Source organism: Ursus americanus, chromosome 21, assembly GCF_024610735.1.
Source record: "Ursus americanus isolate L20-20 chromosome 21, mUrsAme1.1.p, whole genome shotgun sequence".
Taxonomy (NCBI): domain Eukaryota; kingdom Metazoa; phylum Chordata; class Mammalia; order Carnivora; family Ursidae; genus Ursus; species Ursus americanus.
This window is the reverse complement of record NC_142147.1, coordinates 11,455,028-11,476,374: the sequence shown is the minus strand read 5'-3', so window position 1 is coordinate 11,476,374 and position 21,347 is coordinate 11,455,028. Positions and strand designations below refer to the sequence as shown.

The 21,347-nt window shown below is 35.1% G+C and overlaps 1 protein-coding gene across 4 annotated transcripts in view; it reads right to left on the bottom strand.

Annotated features, from left to right (window-relative positions):
- Window positions 1–21,347, bottom strand: part of FTO (FTO alpha-ketoglutarate dependent dioxygenase) — a 369,186-nt gene that overhangs the window by 268,134 nt on the left and 79,705 nt on the right. The window lies entirely within an intron of this gene.

Below are 21,347 nucleotides of genomic sequence, written 5' to 3'. Positions count from 1 at the left end.
AACACAAACCATTAGTTTAGATAAATCATTGGTGAAGTGGCTTATCTGTTTTCAACATTAGCCATTATTTGGGGCATAGAAAAAACTAATGATATTTCCATGCATATGCTTACACATTTATGCACTTCATCACAAATTTAATCCAAATCTATATCTCAATTGTCACTTCGACTTCAGGAAAGCCCGCATTTTCCCATGAACCTTTTACCAGTCATTTTTATAGACAGAATACTTAAATGTCTCCCCCCAAAATTTAACCCGTTGTTAAAATCCTTGAATAATTCAAACGCACATGAAAACCAAAACTTGAAATGGCTCTGCCTTATAAATGCCACCTTAAAATGAATAAACAAATAAATACCACCTGAAGATCTCCTCGGGCAAGTCTATAAAGCTACCCTGTGTATAAGAAGGAGCACAAAGGTCAACTCCTCTAAGGAATTAAATACTCTACCTTAATGAGATTAAACAGCAGTAGACCTGTCCCATAGATCAACAGGCATCAATGGAGCCTGAAACTCTATTTATAATTAATACTTTAGCTACATCATTATAAAAACCACCACTTCCCAGATCAGTTGAAGTCCAGTGTATCAGACAGGTATAAAACATTAGAACTTGGAAGGCTGTATCAAAGGGATAAAATTCTACAGGAATGTTCCTACTACAGAGCAATACAAATGGTCTCTTTCCACTGGAAATTTTAATTTTGATACTGTGAGCATCAGTATATCTATATGGCAGGAAAGAATGCAGATCCAAAAACCGCTCCACTTAAGACCACACAGCTGTAATCCGTTCTGTGTATCAACATTCACAGCCTATAATTTTACCAATTAGCTAATAGATCAATTATAAACAATAATATTTATGAACTTAAAAAGAAGTTTGGGTCATCTCTACCTCGGTGAAATCAATCAGGAATTAATATTAAACTGGTAGTTCATGACCTTCACATATTTCTTAAAAATTAAAATTGTTTTTAAAAAAAGGCAAAGTCACTCTGAGCATGACTATGGAGAAAAAATCCTCTCATACTCAAGAGCGCAAATTAGTACAATACCAACGGACAGCAACTGACAATTCCTACAAAAATTTAAATGCATTTGCCCATTGACTCAGAAATCCTATTTCTGAAGATTTTTTTCTATGGATATACTTGCACCATGTTCAGAAGAATGTATTACACGTTTACCCACTGGATCACTATTTGTAGAAAAGCTTGGAAACATACTAAAACCACTTAATTGTACACTCTGAAAGAATGAGTATTTTGGCATGTAAATTTTATCTCAACTAAACAAAAAGATTAGAAACAATGCAAGTGTCCATCCATAGGGAATGGTTAGATAACCCACGGTACCTGCACAAAATGAGATACAATGCAACAGTAAACAAGAATGAGGAAGGTTCCCTGTTAGTGAAATAAAAAGCTCTCCAGAATCTCTCAGGAAGTCAAAGGCAAGGGGCAAAATATCTGCTTATATGTGCATACAAAAACCTAAAGGATATGTGACAAACAATTCACGCGGTTACCTATCAGGTAGAGGTGGGAAATGACTAGAAGGGGACATGGGTGAAACAAGGCTATTCCAAACATTCCAGGTGTACTGCTTTCATTTCTGAACTATGTAAACATACTGCCTATTCAACACATTACCTATTTAACTCAAACATATTACCTACTAATTCTTAATGTAAAATCCAGGATAACACTGCAGATGCCATGATTTCTTACTTTGTTTTAGAAAATGTATATTTTTATAATATGCAATAAAGTATATTGGGGGAAACTATCACAGACCAGCACACTAAAGAGTGAAGGGGGAAAAAACCCAGCTCTGACAATTTCTTTTGTGTCAAATGCCAACTAGTCGGTAAACACACACAACATTAAAATGCACTCCGGAGTGGAGGTAGAAAGTGCTCCTGTTTGATTGTCAGATCTGGCTAACTGCTGCTCCTTGGCCTGCTGTACAGATAAATGCACACAGCTGGGCCCTACCGCACACTGCTCAGCTCGCATACTTCTTTGCTGTCACACGGGTGTCAAATACATCAGGCAGCTCACAAATGCCGCACAGAAGCCAGAGAGTGTAAAACCCAAGCTTCCCCAGCTGGTAGGAGGAACACATGAAGACCCTTCCACGAGGACTACGCCCCTTTCCAGAGCTCTAGCAAGGAAAGAAAATATACACACAAGACCTTAAGAAAAACACACTGCAACTCAAAACCGTAAGGGTTTAAAGTTAGAGATTGAACTTTAACCCTAAGCCTCTGACTCGCCGTGAAAAGTTAAGCTCTATCTGAGCTTGCGAATCTTGTCAAAGAGAGACGTGGTTTGAGAATCATACAGTTATTATATTAAAAAGATTAACTGGATTATGACTCATAATAGGAGGGGTATCTCACCTACAAATAAAATACATTTTCTTCAGTCTCATCAGATTATGTGGCTAACTACTCTTACTCTTTATCCATTTTTCACATAATTTTTTAACCTATGAATCATATTTTGTCGGGTTCAATAAAAAATTAATTTTGTTCTCTGATTCTTTTTAAAATACAATCACAAATAAAGGTTTATGAATGTTTACTGTAAAAAAAATCACCAGATCTTCTGAGGGTTTCAAATAGTAAGTGGGAAAATTGACCTAGCCCTTAAGCAGGGCATTGAGTAAGTAAAACCTCCCTGAGGAAGACGCATCAAAACTAATGCCACAAAGATGAGTAAAAAAAAAAATAGCTAAGCCAGAAGTATAAATAAATATTTCATATACACGCATGCCATATTTGCTTTAAATGCAAGGGGGGAAAAGTACTTCAACCATTTCAAGAAACTCAGTATTCACTTTCCTATGCTCACCAAAAATGATGGCATGGTGAAAATAAACAGAATTTGGAGGAAAGAGTATAACTTGAGTCCAGACTCATCCCTTCCCACATGTGGTACACCCAAATCGACCTCTCCGGATTTCAGTTTACTCATCTGTAAAACACGGTTTCATAGAGTGCTATGAAGATGAAATAAAATCAGTTTACAGGGGCGCCTGGGTGGCACAGCGGTTAAGCGTCTGCCTTCGGCTCAGGGCGTGATCCCAGCGTTCTGGGATCGAGCCCCACATCAGGCTCCTCTGCTATGAGCCTGCTTCTTCCTCTCCCACTCCCCCTGCTTGTGTTCCCTCTCTCGCTGGCTGTCTCTATCTCTGTCAAATAAATAAATAAAAAAATCTTTAAAAAAAAAAAATCAGTTTACATATATTAGTGAATTTTACAAATGACAGCCTATGCAGATAACAGGGAAACGGCATTCAAATAGGGGGTGGGGCCTGCATAACAAAGCATGAGTTAAGAAGCTGAAAGTTAGTTCTAATACCAGTTCTACCCATCTAGATATACAATTTGGAACTAGTCTCTTAACTCCATGTGAGGTGTAAATGAACCCCTCAGTACACTTTGGCAACCACTTATTTACTCCCTTATTCTAGGAAATGAGTTTTATTTAGTAGCTATGAATTATCTATAAAAGAATCTATCCCATCAAATTATACTAATGCTACATGAGAAACTCAGATATTAATTTACCTGGGTGAACTGCAGCAGAAACATGTAAAAGCTCTTCATAAAATTTTATATATATAAAACACCTCAATTAGCTACACTGGTGATAAAAATAAAAATTACTGTAAAATTTTAGAACAGATGAAGAAATAAAAGCCCATCTAGAGATATAAAGTGAATGGCAAGAGATTACGTGGCTGGTCATGAGAAAAATCACAACCCATATTCTCATTTCCCAAGTACGAGGTCATTTCCACTATACTTCACCACACCAACTCAGAGGCAACAGAAAATTTTATCTTTTAACAACTGTTCAATTTTTAACTTAAAAAGAACACATAAATACAAAAATCTTAAATGATTTTAATTAAAAGCAATCTTATTTTTTAAATTTAAAACAAATGCTTACACCACTAATTTTGGACACCCAAGTCTTGGCTGCTTCGGTAGCTCTACAGCACTTTCAAGAAATTCCTTTAAGACATTAACTAGCATTCCTTATTGTTGCCAATAATGGGAGCCTATGCTGTTGTAGACCAAACATTCAGCCAGAGTAAATAATCTCATAATCCACAAAACATCAGAAAAAATTCTCGGGAGGATTTTGCCTCAGTAGTAACACAAAAGTGACCCTATAAAAAATCTTATATCAAGACTAAAAGAATCAGGGGCGCCTGGGTGGCTCAGTCAGTTAACATATGCCTTCAGCTCAGGTCATGATCCCAGGGTCCGGGATCAAGCTCCGCATCTGGTTCCCTGCTTAGCCTGCCCCTCCCCCTGCTCATGCTCGCTCACACACTCTCTCTCTCTCTCAAATAAATAAACAAAATCTTAAAAAAAAAAGACTAAAAGGATGAAATTATTTCTAATCAAAAACTACAACCATGGAAAGCAAGGTAAGACAGTAAGGCGAAGTAATGGAGAGAAAATCAATCAACTGAAACTGGCTCCAAAATGGTACAAATGACAAAATGAAAAGTACATTTTAAAAAGTGGGGGTACCTGGGTGTTTCAGCTGGTTAAGTGTCCAATTCTTGATTTTGTCTCAGGTCATGATATCTAGCCCTACATCAGGCTCCACACTCAGTGCTGAGTCTACCTGAAGATTCTTTCCCTCTTCCTCTGCCCCGATCCCCCCCAATAAATAAATAAATAAATAAATAAATAAAATCTTTAAAAAATAATAAAGCGATTAATAAAAATAAAAAAGTGATTTAACTGTGGTTCATAAGGTCAAAAAAATGAACATGGTAAGTAGAGAAACAGAAAAAATAAAATTAAATCATGCTTCTAGACAGGGAAACCTTGATGTCTGAGATGAAATACAAACAGAACAGGATTCAAAGCTGATTAGATATCATAGAAGAAAAGAACAGTAACACGAAAGCTTATCAGTGGAAATTATCCAAAAGGAAGCACAGGTTTAAAAACAAAATTAACAGAGTATTGGTGAGCTGTGAGAGGACTTTAAGCAGTATAATACATGCAGAGTCACCACAGAATAAGAGAATGGAAAAAAGGAAAAGAACTGACCAAAAATTTTCCAAATTTGATGAAAATTATAAATCCACAGATTCAAATAAATATTCACAGAACCCTAGGCACAAAAACCTTAAGGAAATAACACTATAGCACAATATAATCAGATTACTTAAAATCTGTGAAAAGAGAAAATCTTAAGAGCAGAGAAAAAGAAATAGCATGTTACACAGAAACAAATCATTACATGGAATATTTCACTGGAGCAATGTTAGCCAGAAGACAGTGAAAAAATATTTTCAAATAACTGAGAGAAAAATATTTGTCAACTAGGTTTCTATAGCAAGCCAAAATGTCTTTCAGAAACAAAGGTGAAATAAACATGTTTGCAGATACAGAAAAATAAAAATAATTTAATACCAACAAAGCTTCACTGTAAGAAATGATAAAGAAAGACCTATAAGCAGAAAAAAACGACACTAGACAGAAATCTGAGTTTACACAAAGGAATGAAGAAAACCAAAAATAGTAACTACACTGGAAATATAAAAGACCTTATCCTCACTATTTAAATCTTTATGAAAGATAAGCATTTCAAGCAAAAATAATAGTACATTGTGCGGTTTATAATATATGTAGAAGTGAAACGTATAACAACAATACCACAATGGTGAAAGAGAAATGGAAGTATACTGTGATAAGATTCTTACACTACATTTAAAGTGGAATAGTACTACTTATAGAAGTATTCTATTAAGATAAAAGAAGGATGCTAGAAACCCTAAAACAACCGCAAAATAACAACAAAGAGTTACAGGTAATAGCCAACAAGGGAGATAAAATGGAATCATGAAAAATCAATCCAAAAAGGGAGAAATACAGAAAAAAGGAGAACGGTAAATAGTAAAATGGTAGAATTACATTACATATAACAGTCTAAACAACTCAATTAAAGAGACTGCCAGACTACATTTTTAAAAATCAATATCCAAATATCTGCTGCTTATAACAAATCAACTTCAAATATAAAGAAACAAATAGGTTAAAAGTAAAAGGATGGATACAACAATATGACCGTAGTTAATGCTACAAAACTATACAATGGAAAATGGTTAAAACAGTAAATTTTATGTTACACGTATTTTATGACAATAAAAAAATATTTAAGAGAGTAAAAGAAAGGAAAAAATATTTACACCAGTAGTACTCATCAAAAGAAAGTTGAAGTAATTCTATTGATACCAGATAAAATGAGTTTCAGAGCAAAGAATATTATGAGAGTCATTTCATAATGATAAAGGAGTCAATTCATCAAGAGAAGATAGTAATCTTAAATATTGATACAACTAACAACAGACTACAAAATACATGCAGTGAAAACTGAAAGAACAACAAACAGAAATAGATGATTCCACAATTATAGTCAAAGATTTAAATATCCCTCTCTCAATAATTGGTGGAACAAGCAGACAGAACACTCAGTAAGAATACAGAAGCCTTGAACAACACTATAAACCAACCTAACCTAATTGACATCTATATAACATTTAACCAAACAATGGCAAAGTACACATTTGTCTCAAATACACACAGAACATTGGTAAGATAGACCACACCTAGATATCAATATATTTCTAAAAAATCAGATCATTAAAAAATATCTTCTCTGGGGGAGAATGATGTCAGGAACACAGCTGAATAAGACATCACTCAACTGTATGCCCCCCTCAACAACAAAAAAATTAGCATCCATCCACAGACATAAGTGCCTTTATGGGAGCTGCAGGATCCAGCACCATACACTAAGGGACTGTGGAGGCATCTCATCCACCTATGTAGCAAGTAATAGGTATACAGACCTGGGTCCACTACAGACCCAAAACTGGCCCATGAATAGACTTCATCCCCTCTAAGCCAAGGTCCAGGAAATGAAAGCTAACTTAGACAATTATCCATGGATAAGAGGGACTTTGTGGAGGTGTTGGAGTCCAGTGGAGAAGTTCCAGTACACCATGTGAGCAAGAAAAATCCATGACTAGACATGTTGCGAGGATAAGAGGAATGATTTGACTTTACTCATGTTACTTCCCCTACAAGGGGGCACAGGTCAGAGTGCAAAGAACCCAGTACCCATCTTAGCCCATGATCTCTCCCATGGTTAAAAGTGAAATTTTGTGAGTGAGCAGCCAGCTTTCCAATCTGTATGGGATGCTGGCAAAGAGCACCATTTCTCTCTCATCCCACTGAGAGTATCAAATCATAAGCTTTTCAACTGGAGGGGTAGTGACTGGTTGGGAGAAAAATAGCCAAAGCTTAAAACATACATGTTAAAGGAACAAATATCCCATTAACCATACTATGGACTCCATTAAAAGGCCAACCAACAAGATGCTGGGGTCACCCCACCCACTAATCTGATCCCCCTAACTGGCCCATGGGCACCCAGTGCTCCACAGTTCTCACCCATAAACCCCCATTCTGCAGCAGGCAGGCAAGTGGTGAGACCAAGCTTTTCCAGACAGCTAGTGAGCATGCACAGACATCCATTCTGAATCTAAGGAGAGATCACAAACCTGAGCATTTAACACCGCCCTTGGAGAAGCAAAAGGCAAGCTGTCAGTACTCAGTCTGGTGCTTTTTGCAGGATTGAGAGAAGACACATAAGCTTAAGAATTCTGCCACAAGAGGGAAGCAAGAAGTGTGGAACAGGGATATCCATAGAAGGTTTGAGAAATCCTCAGAATCCCTAGTAGGGCTAACAGAAGGTATTTCTCTCTGGAAGTCAGTCGGTAAAGACTGGAGAAGCCAGCAATGCAAGACTTCAAGGAATATGAAAAAATTAGGGAAATGTGACACTGTCAAAGAATTGCAGTAATTTTCTGGTAACCAACTCTAAAGACATGGAGGTCTGTGATTTGTCCAATAAAGAATTCAAAATAACTATCTGAAGGAAACTCAATAAGCTATGAGAATACACAGAAAGATAATTCGATGAAATTAGGAAAACAATGCATGAACAAAATCAAAAGTTAAACAAAGAGTCAGAAATGATATAGAACCAAACAAATTATGAAGCTGAAAAACACAATGAATGAAATAATAAATACAACAGACAATATGGACAGCAGAACGGATCAAGCAGAAGAAAGAACCTGTGAAGGAGAAAACAGGACCTCTGAAATTACCCAGATAAAGGAGAACAAGGGGAAAAAAATAAAGAGTGAGGAAAGCCTAACTATGAGATACCATCAAGAGAAATAGAATATGAACTACTGGAGTCTAAGGGGAGGGGGGTGGGGGGGGGAGTTGAAGTAGGTAGAAAGTACATTCCAAAAAATAATGTCTGGGGAAGGATTTGGCCATCCAAATTCACAATGCTTTTAGGGCCCCCAAACAGATTCAACTCAAAAAGATCTAACTCAAGACACATTATAATAAAACTGTCAAAAATCAAAGACAAAGAATCTTAAAAGCAGCAAGAGAAGCTTGTCATCTGTAAGGGAACTCTTACAAGGCTATGAGTGAATTTCTCAACAGAAACCTCATAGACCAAGAACAAGTGGGGTGATAAATTCAAGGTGCTGAAAAAAAAATGCCAACCGAAACTACTAAAAATACTTTGCCTAGCAAAACTGTCCTTCAAAAATGAAGGAAAAATAAAAACTTTCCCAGACAAAATCTGAGCAAGTTCATCCTTACTAGATATGCCTTGCAAGAAATGCTAAAGAATTCTCTAAGCTGAAATGAAAGGATGCTCTTTATTAAAAAAGATGAATATACAACATAGAAGTAAAGTACATAGTAAAATTCAGAACTCTATTAGAGTTATACTGTAATATTGTTATGTGCTAACTACTTATCTCTAGTAAAAAGGTTAAAGGACAAAAGCAGTAAAACAACCAAAGCTACACTAATTTGTTAATGTATACTCAATATAAAAAGAGATAAATTGTGACATCAGAAACATAAAAGAGGAAGAATAAAAGGGTAGAGTTTTTGGACCATCTGACTGGCTCAGTTGGTGGAGCATGCAACTCCTGATCTCAGGGTTGTGAGTTCAAGCCCCATAATCAGTGTAGAGATTACTCAAAAACAAAATCTTAAAAAAAAATTAAGGGTAGAGTTTTTGCACGCAGGTGGAGTTAAGTTGTTTCAGCATCAAACAGTCTGTTATATGTATAAAATCTCTTATGGAGGCCTCATGGAAACCATAAAGCCAAACCTTAGAGTAGATACACAAACATTAAGAGAAGGAAATCAATCATCAATACAAAATCAATCAATACAGAAAGGAAGACAAGAAGGAAAAAAGGAATAAGGGAACTGCAAGATAGCCAAAACACAATTGACAAATGGCATTAGTAAGTCCTTTACTATTAATAATTATTCTAAATGTTAATGGATTGAATGATCCAATCAAAAGACACTGAGTAGCTAAATAGATTTTTTTAAAAAGACCCAACTATACGCTGCCTACAAGAGACTCACTTAAGCTCTAAAGACACACATAGGCTCAAAGTAAAGGAATGGAAAAAGATAGTCCATGCAAAGTGGAAACCAAAAAAGAAAAGGGGTAGCTATACATATATGAAATACACTTTAATTCAACTTTAACAAGAGACAAAGAAGGGCATTATATAATGATAGAGGGGTCAGCTCATCAAGGGAATATAACAATAAGCATGTAAGCACCCAACACTGGAGCACCTAAATACCTTAAACAAATACTAACATATTTGAAGAGAGAAACAGACAACAATATAATAATAGTAGGGGAATTCACTATCCCATCTCAACAATGGATAAATCATCCTGATAGAAAATCAATATGAAAACATTAAACTTGAACTATACTTTAGACCCAATGGACCTAACAGACATATATATAAAACATTCCATCCAACAGCAGCAGAATACACATTCTTCTTAAGCACAAACAGAACATTCTCTGGGTCAGATCATATGTTAAGCAACAACACAAGTCTTAGTTAATTAAAAAGCAAAAAAAAAAAACAAGAAACAAAAAGAAAAACTGAAATGATACCAAGGATCTTTTTCAACCAGAATAGTATAAAACTAGAAATCAGTAACAAAAGGAAAGCTGAAAAATCCACAAATATGAGCAAATTAAATAACACACTCCTGAACAACCAACAGGTCAAAGAAGCTATCAAGAAAGCATTTCAAAAATATCTTGAAACAAACAAAAATGGAAACAAAATATCAAAACTTATGGGATGCAGCAAAAACAATTCTGAGAAGAAAATTTATAGTGATAAATGCTTAAGAAAACAGAAAGATCTCCCATAAGCAACCTAACTTCATACCTCAAGAAACTAGACAAGAAGAACAAACTAAGCACATGTTTGCAGAAAGAAGGAATGACCAAAAGCAGAATGGAAATAAATGAAATGGAGTCCAAAAAAACAATGGAAAAGAACAAAAGAGTTAAGAACTCAGGTTTTTTTGTTTTTGTTTTTGTTTTTAAGATAAGCAAAACTGACAAATCTTTAGCTCACCAACTAGGAAAAAAAGAGAGAAGACTCAACTAAATAAAATCAGAAACGAAAAAGAAGATATTACAACTGATGCCACAGAAATAGAAAGGATTCTAAGAGCCTACTATGAACAATTATATACCAATAAATTGAATAATCTAGAAGAAATAGATAAATTCCTAGAAACAGTCACCTACTAAGACTGAATCATGAAGAAATAGAAAATCTAAACACACCAGTAACAATCTTTTTAGATTCAACAAGTAATCAAAAACCTCCCAACAAAGTAAAGCTCAGGACCAGATGGTTTCACTGGTTAATCTACCAAACACTTAAAGAAGAATTAATGCAAATCCTGCTCAAACTTTTCCAAAAACTTAAAGAGGAAGGAACACTCCCAAATTCATTGCTCAAGGCCAGCATTGCCCTGATACCAGAGCCCAGTAATGACAGAACAAGAAAAAAACAAAACAACAACAACAACAATACTACAGGCCAATCTTCCTGATGAATACAGATGTAAAAAAAGTTCTCAAAAAAATATCAGGGAAGCAAATACAACAGCATATTAAAAGGATCATACACCATAATCAAGTGGTATTTATACCTGGTATGCAAGGATATTCAGTATACATAAACCAATAAGTGTAAGAGACATTAATAAAATGTAACATAAAAATCATATGATCATCTCAATAAACGCTAAAGAAAAAAAAAGCTTTTGACAAAATACAATATCCCTGGCATGGTTAAAAAAAAAAAAAAAACCCTCTTTTAAAAATTTTGGTATAGAAAAAAAATGTACCTCAACATAATAAAGGCTGTATAGGACAAGCCCACAGCTAACATCATACTTAATGAAGAAATGTTCAAAGCTTTTCTTCTAAAATCAAGACAAAGATGCCTATTCTCACAACTCCTATTCAACATGTTAGTAGAAGTCCTAGCTAGAGCAATTAGGCAAGAAAAAGAAATAAAAGACATCCAAATCAAAAAGGAAGAAGCAGGGGTGCCTGTTTGGCACAGTCAGTTAAGCATCCAACTCTTGGTTTCAGCTCATGTTGTGATCTCAGAGTTGTGAGAGCAAGCCCTGCATCAGGCTCTGTACTCAGTGCAGAGTCTGCTTGAGACTTTCTCTCCCTCTCCCTCTCCCTCTGCCCTTCTTGCCCCATCCCTGCTCTCTCTCTCGCTCATAAATAAAATAAATCTTAAAAAAAAAAAAAAAAAGCAAAGTTGTCTCTGGTTGTAGATGGTATTACCTTATTATCTACAGAAAGATCCTAAAGACTCCACCAAAAACTGTTAGAATAAACAAATAATGCAAAGTTATAGGATACAAAATCAACACAGAAACCTGCTGCATTTCTCTACACTAACAATGAAATATCCGGAAAAAAATAAACAGCTCTATTTATAATAACCTCATAAAAAAATAAAATAATTTAAATTCATTAAAGAGATGAAAGATTTATACACTTTATAAGACTTTGATAAAATAAAATGAAGACAGAAATGAATGGGAAGGTATCCCGTGTTCATGGATTAGAATTAATATTGCTAAATGGGATGCCTGGGTGGCTCAGTAGTTAAGCATCTGCCTTCAGCTCAGGTCATGATCCCAGGGTCCTGGGATCAAGTCCCGCATCGGGCTCCCTGCTCTGCTGGAAGCCTGCTTCTTCCTCTCCCATTCCCCCTGCTTGTGTTCCCTCTCTTGCTGGCTGTCTCTCTCTCTCTGTCAAATAAATTAAAAAAAAAAAAACATATATATATAGAGAGAATTAATATTGCTAAAATGTGCATACTACCCACCAAAGCCATCTATACATTCAAGGCGATCTCTATCAAAATTCCAGTGGCTTTTTTCACAACAATAAAAAAATACCCTAAACTTATAGGGAACCACAAAAGACCCCAAAACAGCCAAAGCAATCCTGAGAAACAACAAAGCTGGGGACTTCAGATTTTCTGATTTCAAACTATACTACAATGCTATAGTAATAAAAACACTATGTTATTGACATAAAAACAGACACAGAGAGCACTGGAACAGAATTAACAGCCCAAAAATAAATTCTCTATATGTTGTCAATTAATATTTGACAAAATAGCCAAGAATACTCAATGGGGAAAGAATAGTCACTTCAATTAATGATGCTGGGAAAACTGGATAATCATATGCAGAGACTGGACCTGGACCCCTACCCTACACAAGTCACAAAAATTAACTCAAAATGGATTAAACACTTAAACATAAGACCCAAACTTATAAAACTCCTATAAGAAAAATTAGGGAAAAAGCTCCTTGACATTGGTCTTCGCAACTATTTGGGAGTATGACAAGAAAAGGACAAGCAACAAAAGCAAAAATACATGAGTGGGACTATATCAAACTAAAAAGCTTTTGCACAGAAAAAAAAAAACGAACAAAATTAAAAGTCAACTTATGGAATGGGATAAAATGTTTGCAAACCATCTCTCTGAGAAGGAGTTATTATCTAAAATATATAAGGTACTCATACAACTCAATAGCAAAATTTTTTTAAAAATCTGATTTTAAAAAGGGCAGAGAACCTGAATAGACATTTTTTCCAAGGAAGACATGCAAAGGCCAAGAGGAACATAAAAAAGGTGCTCAACATCACTAATCATCAGGAAAATGCAAATCAAATCCACAATGAGGTATCACTTCACACCTGTTAGAATGGCTATTATCCAAAAGAGAAGAGATAACAAGTTTTGGTGAGAAAAGGGAATCCAAATCCTTATGCACTGTTGGCAGGAAAATACAGACACTATGGAATACAATATGGAGGTTCCTCAAAAAATTAAAACTAGAGCTATCATATGATATAGCAATCCCACTTCTAGGTACATGTCCAAAAATGAAAACAAAAACCAAAAAAATAAAATCAGGATCTCAAAGAGGTATCCACATTTCCATGTTCACTGAAGCATTATTCACAATAAACAAGATATGGAAACACCCTAAGTGTCCATTTATGAATGAATGGATAAAGAGGATATATCTACATAATGGAATATTATCCAGCCATGAGAAAGAAGGAAATCCTGCCACTCAGGATGATATGGATAAACTTTGAGAGCATTATGCTAAGTCAGAAAGATAAAAGACAAATACTGGATGATCTCACTTATGTGTGGAATCTACAAAAGCCAAACTATAAAACAGAAAGCAGAACAGTAGTTGCCAGGGGCTGGGGGAGGCGGAGTGAGGAAAATTGAGAGATGTTGGTCAAAGGGTACAAACTTCTAGTTATAAGACAAGTAAGTTCTAGGGATCTAATGTATAGCATGATGACTATAGTTAACAATACTGAAAGTTGCTAAGAGAGCAGATCTTAAATGATCTCACCCAAAAAAAAAAAAAAAAAAATAAGGTAATTATGTGAGATGACGGAGGTTTTAGTTAACCATACTGTGGTAATCATTTTGCAATATCTACATGTATCAAGTCATCACATTTTACAACTTAAACTTACACAATGTTATATGTCAATTATACCTCAATAAAGCTGGGGGGTGGGGTATGGTGCCATAACAAAATGAAATTAAGCATCAATAACAGAAATAGATCTAGAAAATCCCTAAATATTTGGAAATTAAATAACCCACTTACAGATAATCGTGGGTGAAAAAAGAAACCAAATAAGAAATTAGAAACTATTTTTTTTTTTAAAGATTTTATTTATTTATTCGACAGAGATAGAGACAGCCAGCGAGAGAGGGAACACAAGCAGGGGGAGTGGGAGAGGAAGAAGCAGGCTCATAGCAGAGGAGCCTGATGTGGGGCTCGATCCCAGAACGCCGGGATCACGCCCTGAGCCGAAGGCAGACGCTTAACCGCTGTGCCACCCAGGCGCCCCTAGAAACTATTTTAAATTGAATGAAAATGAAAAATAAATTTCAAAATTTCTGGGATATAGCTACAGCTACAAGCTTATATTAGAAAAGAAAAATGATTTCAAATCAATGATCTCAGCTTCTACCTGGAAAAAAATAGAAAAAGAGGAGCAAATGAAATCTGAAGTAAGCAGAGGGAAGAAAATTATAAAAAACCAGAGTAGAAATCAATGACACAGAAAACAGAAAAGTAAAGAAAATCAAAGAAACCAGAAGATTAGTTTTTTGAGAAAAGAAAATTTTAAATCTCTAGCTATATTGATAAGGAAAAAAAAAACAACACTGAAGTCTCAACATGCCAATTAAAAGGTAAATAAGGAGGTATTATGAACTTAAGCGAATAAATTCTAGAACTTGGACAAAATGGAAAAATTCCCTGAAAGACACAGATTACCAAGGTTCACTCAAGAAGAAGCTAACCTGAATAGCCCTGTATCTAATAATGAAATTGAATTTGTATTTTTAAAACTTTCCACAAAGAAAACTCTAACTTCAGAACCTTCACTGTTCAATTCTATTAAACATTTCATAAAGAAATACCAATTCTATACAAACTCATCCAAAAAAATTAATGAAATTCCCAAAACCAAGCAGAAGTATTACAATAAGATTATATATCAATAGCCCTCAGTAAGATGAATATTCAAATTATTAACAAAATAGCAAACTGAATCTGACAACACATAAAAAAATAATACATCACCAAGTATTATTCCACAAATGCCAGAGGTCTAACATTCTAAAATTGGCATAATTCATATTATGAATCATCATCAGCTTTACTGATGACTAAGAAAGAAAAACCATATGGTGATATGAAATGATACAATAAGAACATTAGATAATACCCAACATCAATCCTGCTTAATACACTCAGTAAACCAAGGAACTTACTCAACCTGAGAAAGGAATCTGTGAAAATCATAGAGCTAACATCATACCTAGCAATGAAAAGACTAAATGATTTCACGTGTAATTCGGGAAAAGGCAAGGACGTCTGTTGTCATCCCTCTATTCAAGATTGTACTGAAGGTTCCAGCCAGTGCAATACAGCTGGAAAAAGAAATGAAAGGCATCCAGACTAGGAAGAAATTAAGAAAGATAAAACTGTCTTTATTTGCATATAACATGAGCATCTATATAGAAAATCATACAAGTTCTACCAAAAATGCAACTACAACTAATAAGTTTGGCAAGGTTGCAAGATCAATAGGCAAAAATCAGTTCTACAATACCAGTAACCAATTACATGAAACTGAAACTTTTTAAAATATCACTTACGATAACATCAAAAATTAAAAACTACTTAGGGGAAAACCTGGCAAATGATTTTCCAAACTCACGCAAGAAACAAGAAGAAGACAATGCTAAAAGAAATTAAAGAATTTCTAAATAAATGTGGAGATATGCCATGTTCAGGATCAGGAGACTCAATAAACTGTCAAACTGTCCTCAAAATGATGCAATCCCAATCCAAAATCCCTGTAGGCTTTTTCTGTAAAAATTAACACAATTAAAATTTATATGGAAATGCAAAGACCTAAAGTGGGTCTTTAGGTCAAACTCTGCAAAAGAAGAATAAAGTTGAAGGACTTCACTCTACCTCCCAAGACATATAAAACTACAGAAGTCAAGGCAGTGTGGTACTGGCATAAAAGTAGACAAATAAATGGAACAAAACAGAAACCCAAAATAGACACACCTATTTGTGATCAATGGATTCTGAGAAAGATTCAAAGTTAATTCAATGGAAGAAGAAAAAAATCTGTTCAATAAATAATCCTTGAAGAATTAGATCTCCATATTAAAGCAAATAAACAAGAACTTCAATCCACATCTTGTATCATATATAGAAATTAACTCTAAATGAATATATCAATATAAAACACAACTATAAAAATTAATAAACTTAAACTATAACACCAGTAGAAGAAAACATAAATTCTTTAAGTCTTTAAGCTAGGCAAGGCAGTTTTCTTAAACATGAAACCAAAAGCACAATCCATAAAAGAAAAAAAAATTATAAACTTCATCAAGAACTTCTACTCTCAAAACTCTCCATGCTAGAACTCTAATACACTGCTCTCATGAAAATAAAATGGTCCAACCAGTCTGGAACACAATCTTCCAATTTCTGAAAAAGTCAGATATAGACCTAAAACATGATAGCATATGTCCATACAAAAACGTATACAATAAATGTTCAAAGCACCTTTATCTATAATTGCCAATAATTGGAAATAACCCAAATGTCTGTCAATAAGTGAACAAATAAGGAAACAAGAGTATACTTAAAAAAAAAGGAAAAGAAATGATGGTGTTTCAATACAAAAATCACTACTCAGCAATAAAAAGAATGAACTACTGACACAACAACATGGATAAATCTCAAAACCACTATGCTGAGTGAAAGAAGCCAGGCCAAAACAAAGAGTACTGTAGTGGATTAGTCCGTTCATGTAAAATTCTAGAAAATGCGAATTAATCAACAGTGACAGAGAGCAGATGAGTGGTTGACTGGGGCCAGGGCTGGAGGGAAGAGGAGGGAAGCATCGCTAAGAGGCATAAAGAAACTACAGGGGGTAATGAATAATATTCAACAAGTCTATACATGTGTCAAAACTTATCAAGTTGTGTAATTTATGTGCAATTTTTCTGTATGTCAGTTATACTTCAATAAACTGGTTTTTAAAAAAGAGAAAAGGGAAAGTGAGGATTACTGAAATACGACATATATGGCCTGCAAAACTGGACCTGTTGTCATTTGGAGCAGACTCTTGGTTACTATTCAGTTTCTTTCATCACTTTCGTCAAACTTCCTACTACTTCTAGAGGCAATTTAAGTAATGCACATTTTTCAAGATATGTATCCATTTCATCTAAGTTAGCTCTCAAATGTATTTTTTTTATCATTCTTAGAAATCAGGAATATCAGTTGTGTACCCCTCTTTTGAGTCCCTAATACCAGATCACACAGGATTTGGTTCTTTCTCACATTCTCATTTTTGCTCTCCAGAGTTTTAGTTTCGTATTTATTTTAAAACAGAAAAGTAGTATTTTAAACCAATAATTAAGTGAATTTTCCATCCATTTCTATGCTGACCCTTGTTTCCTGTATTAAAAACCTTCCCTCTGGATTCACTTTTGTTCTTACTAAATTGTAACAGTTCTAGTGAGAATCCATGGATGGTAACTCTCCTCTCATCTTTTTTTATGACTGAAAATAACGATACTTTTTCATCAGTTTTTAAAACTGAAATTAATTATAATCTTCCCTTAGCACTTTGAAGATTTTATTCTCCTATCTTCTAGCATCTAGCATCTTGCTAATAAGAATCTCTCTTTTGGGAGCACCTGGGTGGCTTGGATGGTTGAGTGTCTGCCTTCGGCTCGGGTCATACTCTCCAGGTCCTGGGATCAAGCCCCATGTTGGGCTCCCAACTCAACAGGGAGTCTGCTTCTGCCTTTCCCCCTGCTTGTGCTCTCTCTCAAATGAATAAATAAAATCTTAAAAAAAAAAATCTTTCTTTTGTAAATAATTTGCATTTGGGAAGAAGGGCAAATCTCAAGGATTTTTTTTTCTTTATATCCCTTGTATTTTAGTTTCAAAATGACGGTCCTGCTCAAAGTATCTGAAGACTCATGTCTTTCATTATATAAGGAAAATTCTCAACTCTTAGGTCTTCACATTTTGCTTCTCCATCATGACCTTCATTGTCTTTTTCTGAAACTCCTGACAGACATATGTATATGTTGGAACTTCTCAATATATTGTGCAAGTCTGCTACATGCGTGTTCTCGTTCTCTCGTTCTATCTCTTTCATTCTCTCTCTCTCCCTTCCTCCGTCCCTCTCTTAACCTTTTGTCTCTCCATGCTGCCTTCTGGGTGAATTCCTTAGTGCTCTTCTCCAATTCATTTTAATTCTATCTACAGTTCACCCCATCTATTGAGTTTATTATTTCTATGACATCAGTTTTCATTTTCAAATTTTAGAACTGGCTCTTTTTCATGTACAGCTGTTCCTGCTCCATTTGTGCATATTTGGGGGCTTTTTAAATTTTCATTTTTATTAATGTGATGCATCTATTTATCCCTTGAATTTCCTGAACATTTAAACATGCTTATTTTAGTTTGACTTTTTTTTTTTTTTAGTGAGCTGTATGCCCAGTGTGGGCCTTGAACTCATGACCCCAAGATCAAAAGTCACATGCTATACTGACTGAGCCATCCAGGCACCTCAGTCCTTGACTTCTCTATAAAATTAATCTCATCTGGAATAATTAATTTTCTCACTGTTGAGTTTGTTAGCTATTTTTTTTTCAAATTTTTATTTAAAATCTAGTTAGTTAATTTATGGCGTAATACTGTTTTCAGGAGTAGAATTCAGTGATTCATCACTTACATTACATTTAACACCCAGCGTTCAACACAGGTACATTTGTTTTCTTTAAGGTTTTTTGTTTGTTTGTTTTGTATTTTGTTTTGAAGGCTAATTCTGAGTGGACAGCTCTTCTGTCTTTCCTTTTTTTTTCCCTTCCTCTCTCTCTCCATCTGTGCTCACCTTTCCCTCCATAGTGATTCTGTAGTTGCCTCTACGAGGATCCCTATACCGCCAGTCCAAGACCAAGTCTCACATCATGGTGATTTGAAGTACCACATTCTCTCCCCCATTACTCCATGATCAAACAGACTGATTGAGTTTCTATCCTCCTGCTCCTCAAACCCATAGCTCCATATAAGCTATTCCCCTGACATGTTGGTCTTTCTTGAGTTCCCTTTCATGAGAAATACAACTTCACCTCCACCAGTGAACCCAGTTCTGGTTCCATCTCAAGGAGTAAACTTTTCGTCCCCATAACCCCATAGGACTTAAATTCACAACTGCTACTTTTTATTTCCACACCCAAAGCCTTTGCAGGACCAGCCCTCAACCCAGCTTATCCCTTTACGTTTAGTTCTCTTCCTGGTGCACAACAATATCTTGCCTGTAAGCCAACCAATGACTCTTTTTTATCTTTTATTCTTCTAATGTGTTAGCAATCATTGACATGTATTTGGAGCAGAAGGCATATGCAAGCTATAAGCTTACTGCACCATTTGACAAGCAGGCACAGATGATTTCTTTATGATAAAAATTCTTAGCAGGAGATTCACTAGGTCAAAAGGTATACTCTTTTAAGACTCTTGATTCATATTGTGAAATTGCCCTCCAGGAAAACGGTATCCATTTCACGCCCATTAACAGACAATACCCATTTCTTCATTTATTCACACATCAATTATTATCAAACTTTTCAATCTCTGGCAGGTTGATAAATGAAAAAACAAGTTCACTCTCATTTACATTTCTTTGATTATTAATCAGGTTGAGTAACTCTTCATATGTTAAGTGCCACTTGCAGTAGCTCTTTTGTGAAATGCCTGTTCATGACTTTTGTCCATTTTTTGCTGGCATATTTATCTTTGCCTGTTCCAGATCTAAGAATCGATACTTTGTGTCCATATAAAGACAACGAATCTGGGCATTACACAAGTTAATTAGTTAGAATTCTCATTTCTCTTTCCTTTTTTTATCATAAGCACCTTTCTAACAAATTACTCAGTTCCTAATAGAGTTCACCTCTTGCAGCAAGCTGTAACACTAGACTTTTCGGCACTTTTAAAATGTCTTCCCTAAGAGAGCACCTTTCACTGTAATTCATACTTTCCCAAGTATTCCACAAAGTTAGCAACAGCATTCCTTGTTCTTGTAAATTACTCTGACAAGAAATCTTTTTATAAGAAATTTTTTCATAAGTGAAACCACACATATAAAATATATACTTTAGCTCTTCAAACAATAATTTGAGTATCAAAACCTATTTGTCTCACCAACCTGATCTTAAGTTCCAACCACCTACAATCACCAATTTTAAGAATGCAGTCCAAGTTTCAAAAGGAAAAGTTTCATGAAGAAAAAAATTCCTATAATGAAAATCAGCTAAACAAGTTCTAAAAAGAAATGAAGGTTGGGGAGTGATTGTGGAAAGGACTGGAACTTTAGGAGAAGGGTACTTTACATATCTGAAGACTACATTATTACCATCAAAACAAAAAGTACCTCTAACAAAATAAAATGCTGGATTCTTTACTCAGGGATAATGGCTTAGAAAGAACAATTCTAACTTCTTTTGACTTCATCTGGACAAACTACCTTGTAAACTACAGTTTCCCTGAGCCACCTCCAAGTACCTCCAACAGAGAGAATCACTTACTCAAGATTCTTCACAATCAAAATACTGCCCATAATTTTGCAGACAAATACAAGAACAAAGACAATATAATTCCAAATCACAAAAGAGAGATAACAGATTAATTAAAACTCCCTCACTGCCATTGTACCTATATTCTAGCTTCAAGGACCTAATAATTCACCTCTTATATTTCCAAGAAGAGAACAACTCTCCTCTTGGCCACACCTGTTTAGATGAAAAAGTCACATTCCCTCAATCATATTTCAATCTTCAGGGAATTTCCACCTTGAGATTTCATACCTTACTCGTCTACTCAAAGGTCAGAGGACAGAGAGCCGTGAGATTTCACCTTGTGTCCTACCCAGCTAAGCATTAGTATGATCAATCTAAGCACTTTCTTGCTAGCAGTCCAATTGTAAATAACAACACTTGAGACCAGTAGGATTTCTGACTTCTTTGTAATTTTACAAAGCTTTAAGCATTAAACCATGATCAAACAACCTGCCATGGGAAAGCAGATGTACACGATGTTGCAGTAAAGACATCAGTAAGTGACCTCAGTGACTGTCCATTAAATAATCCTTAGCTCTCTACTGTCCCTTTCTGGCTCTCTGCTGTTTCCACAGCAAGTGCTGCATAATCAGACATTAAATA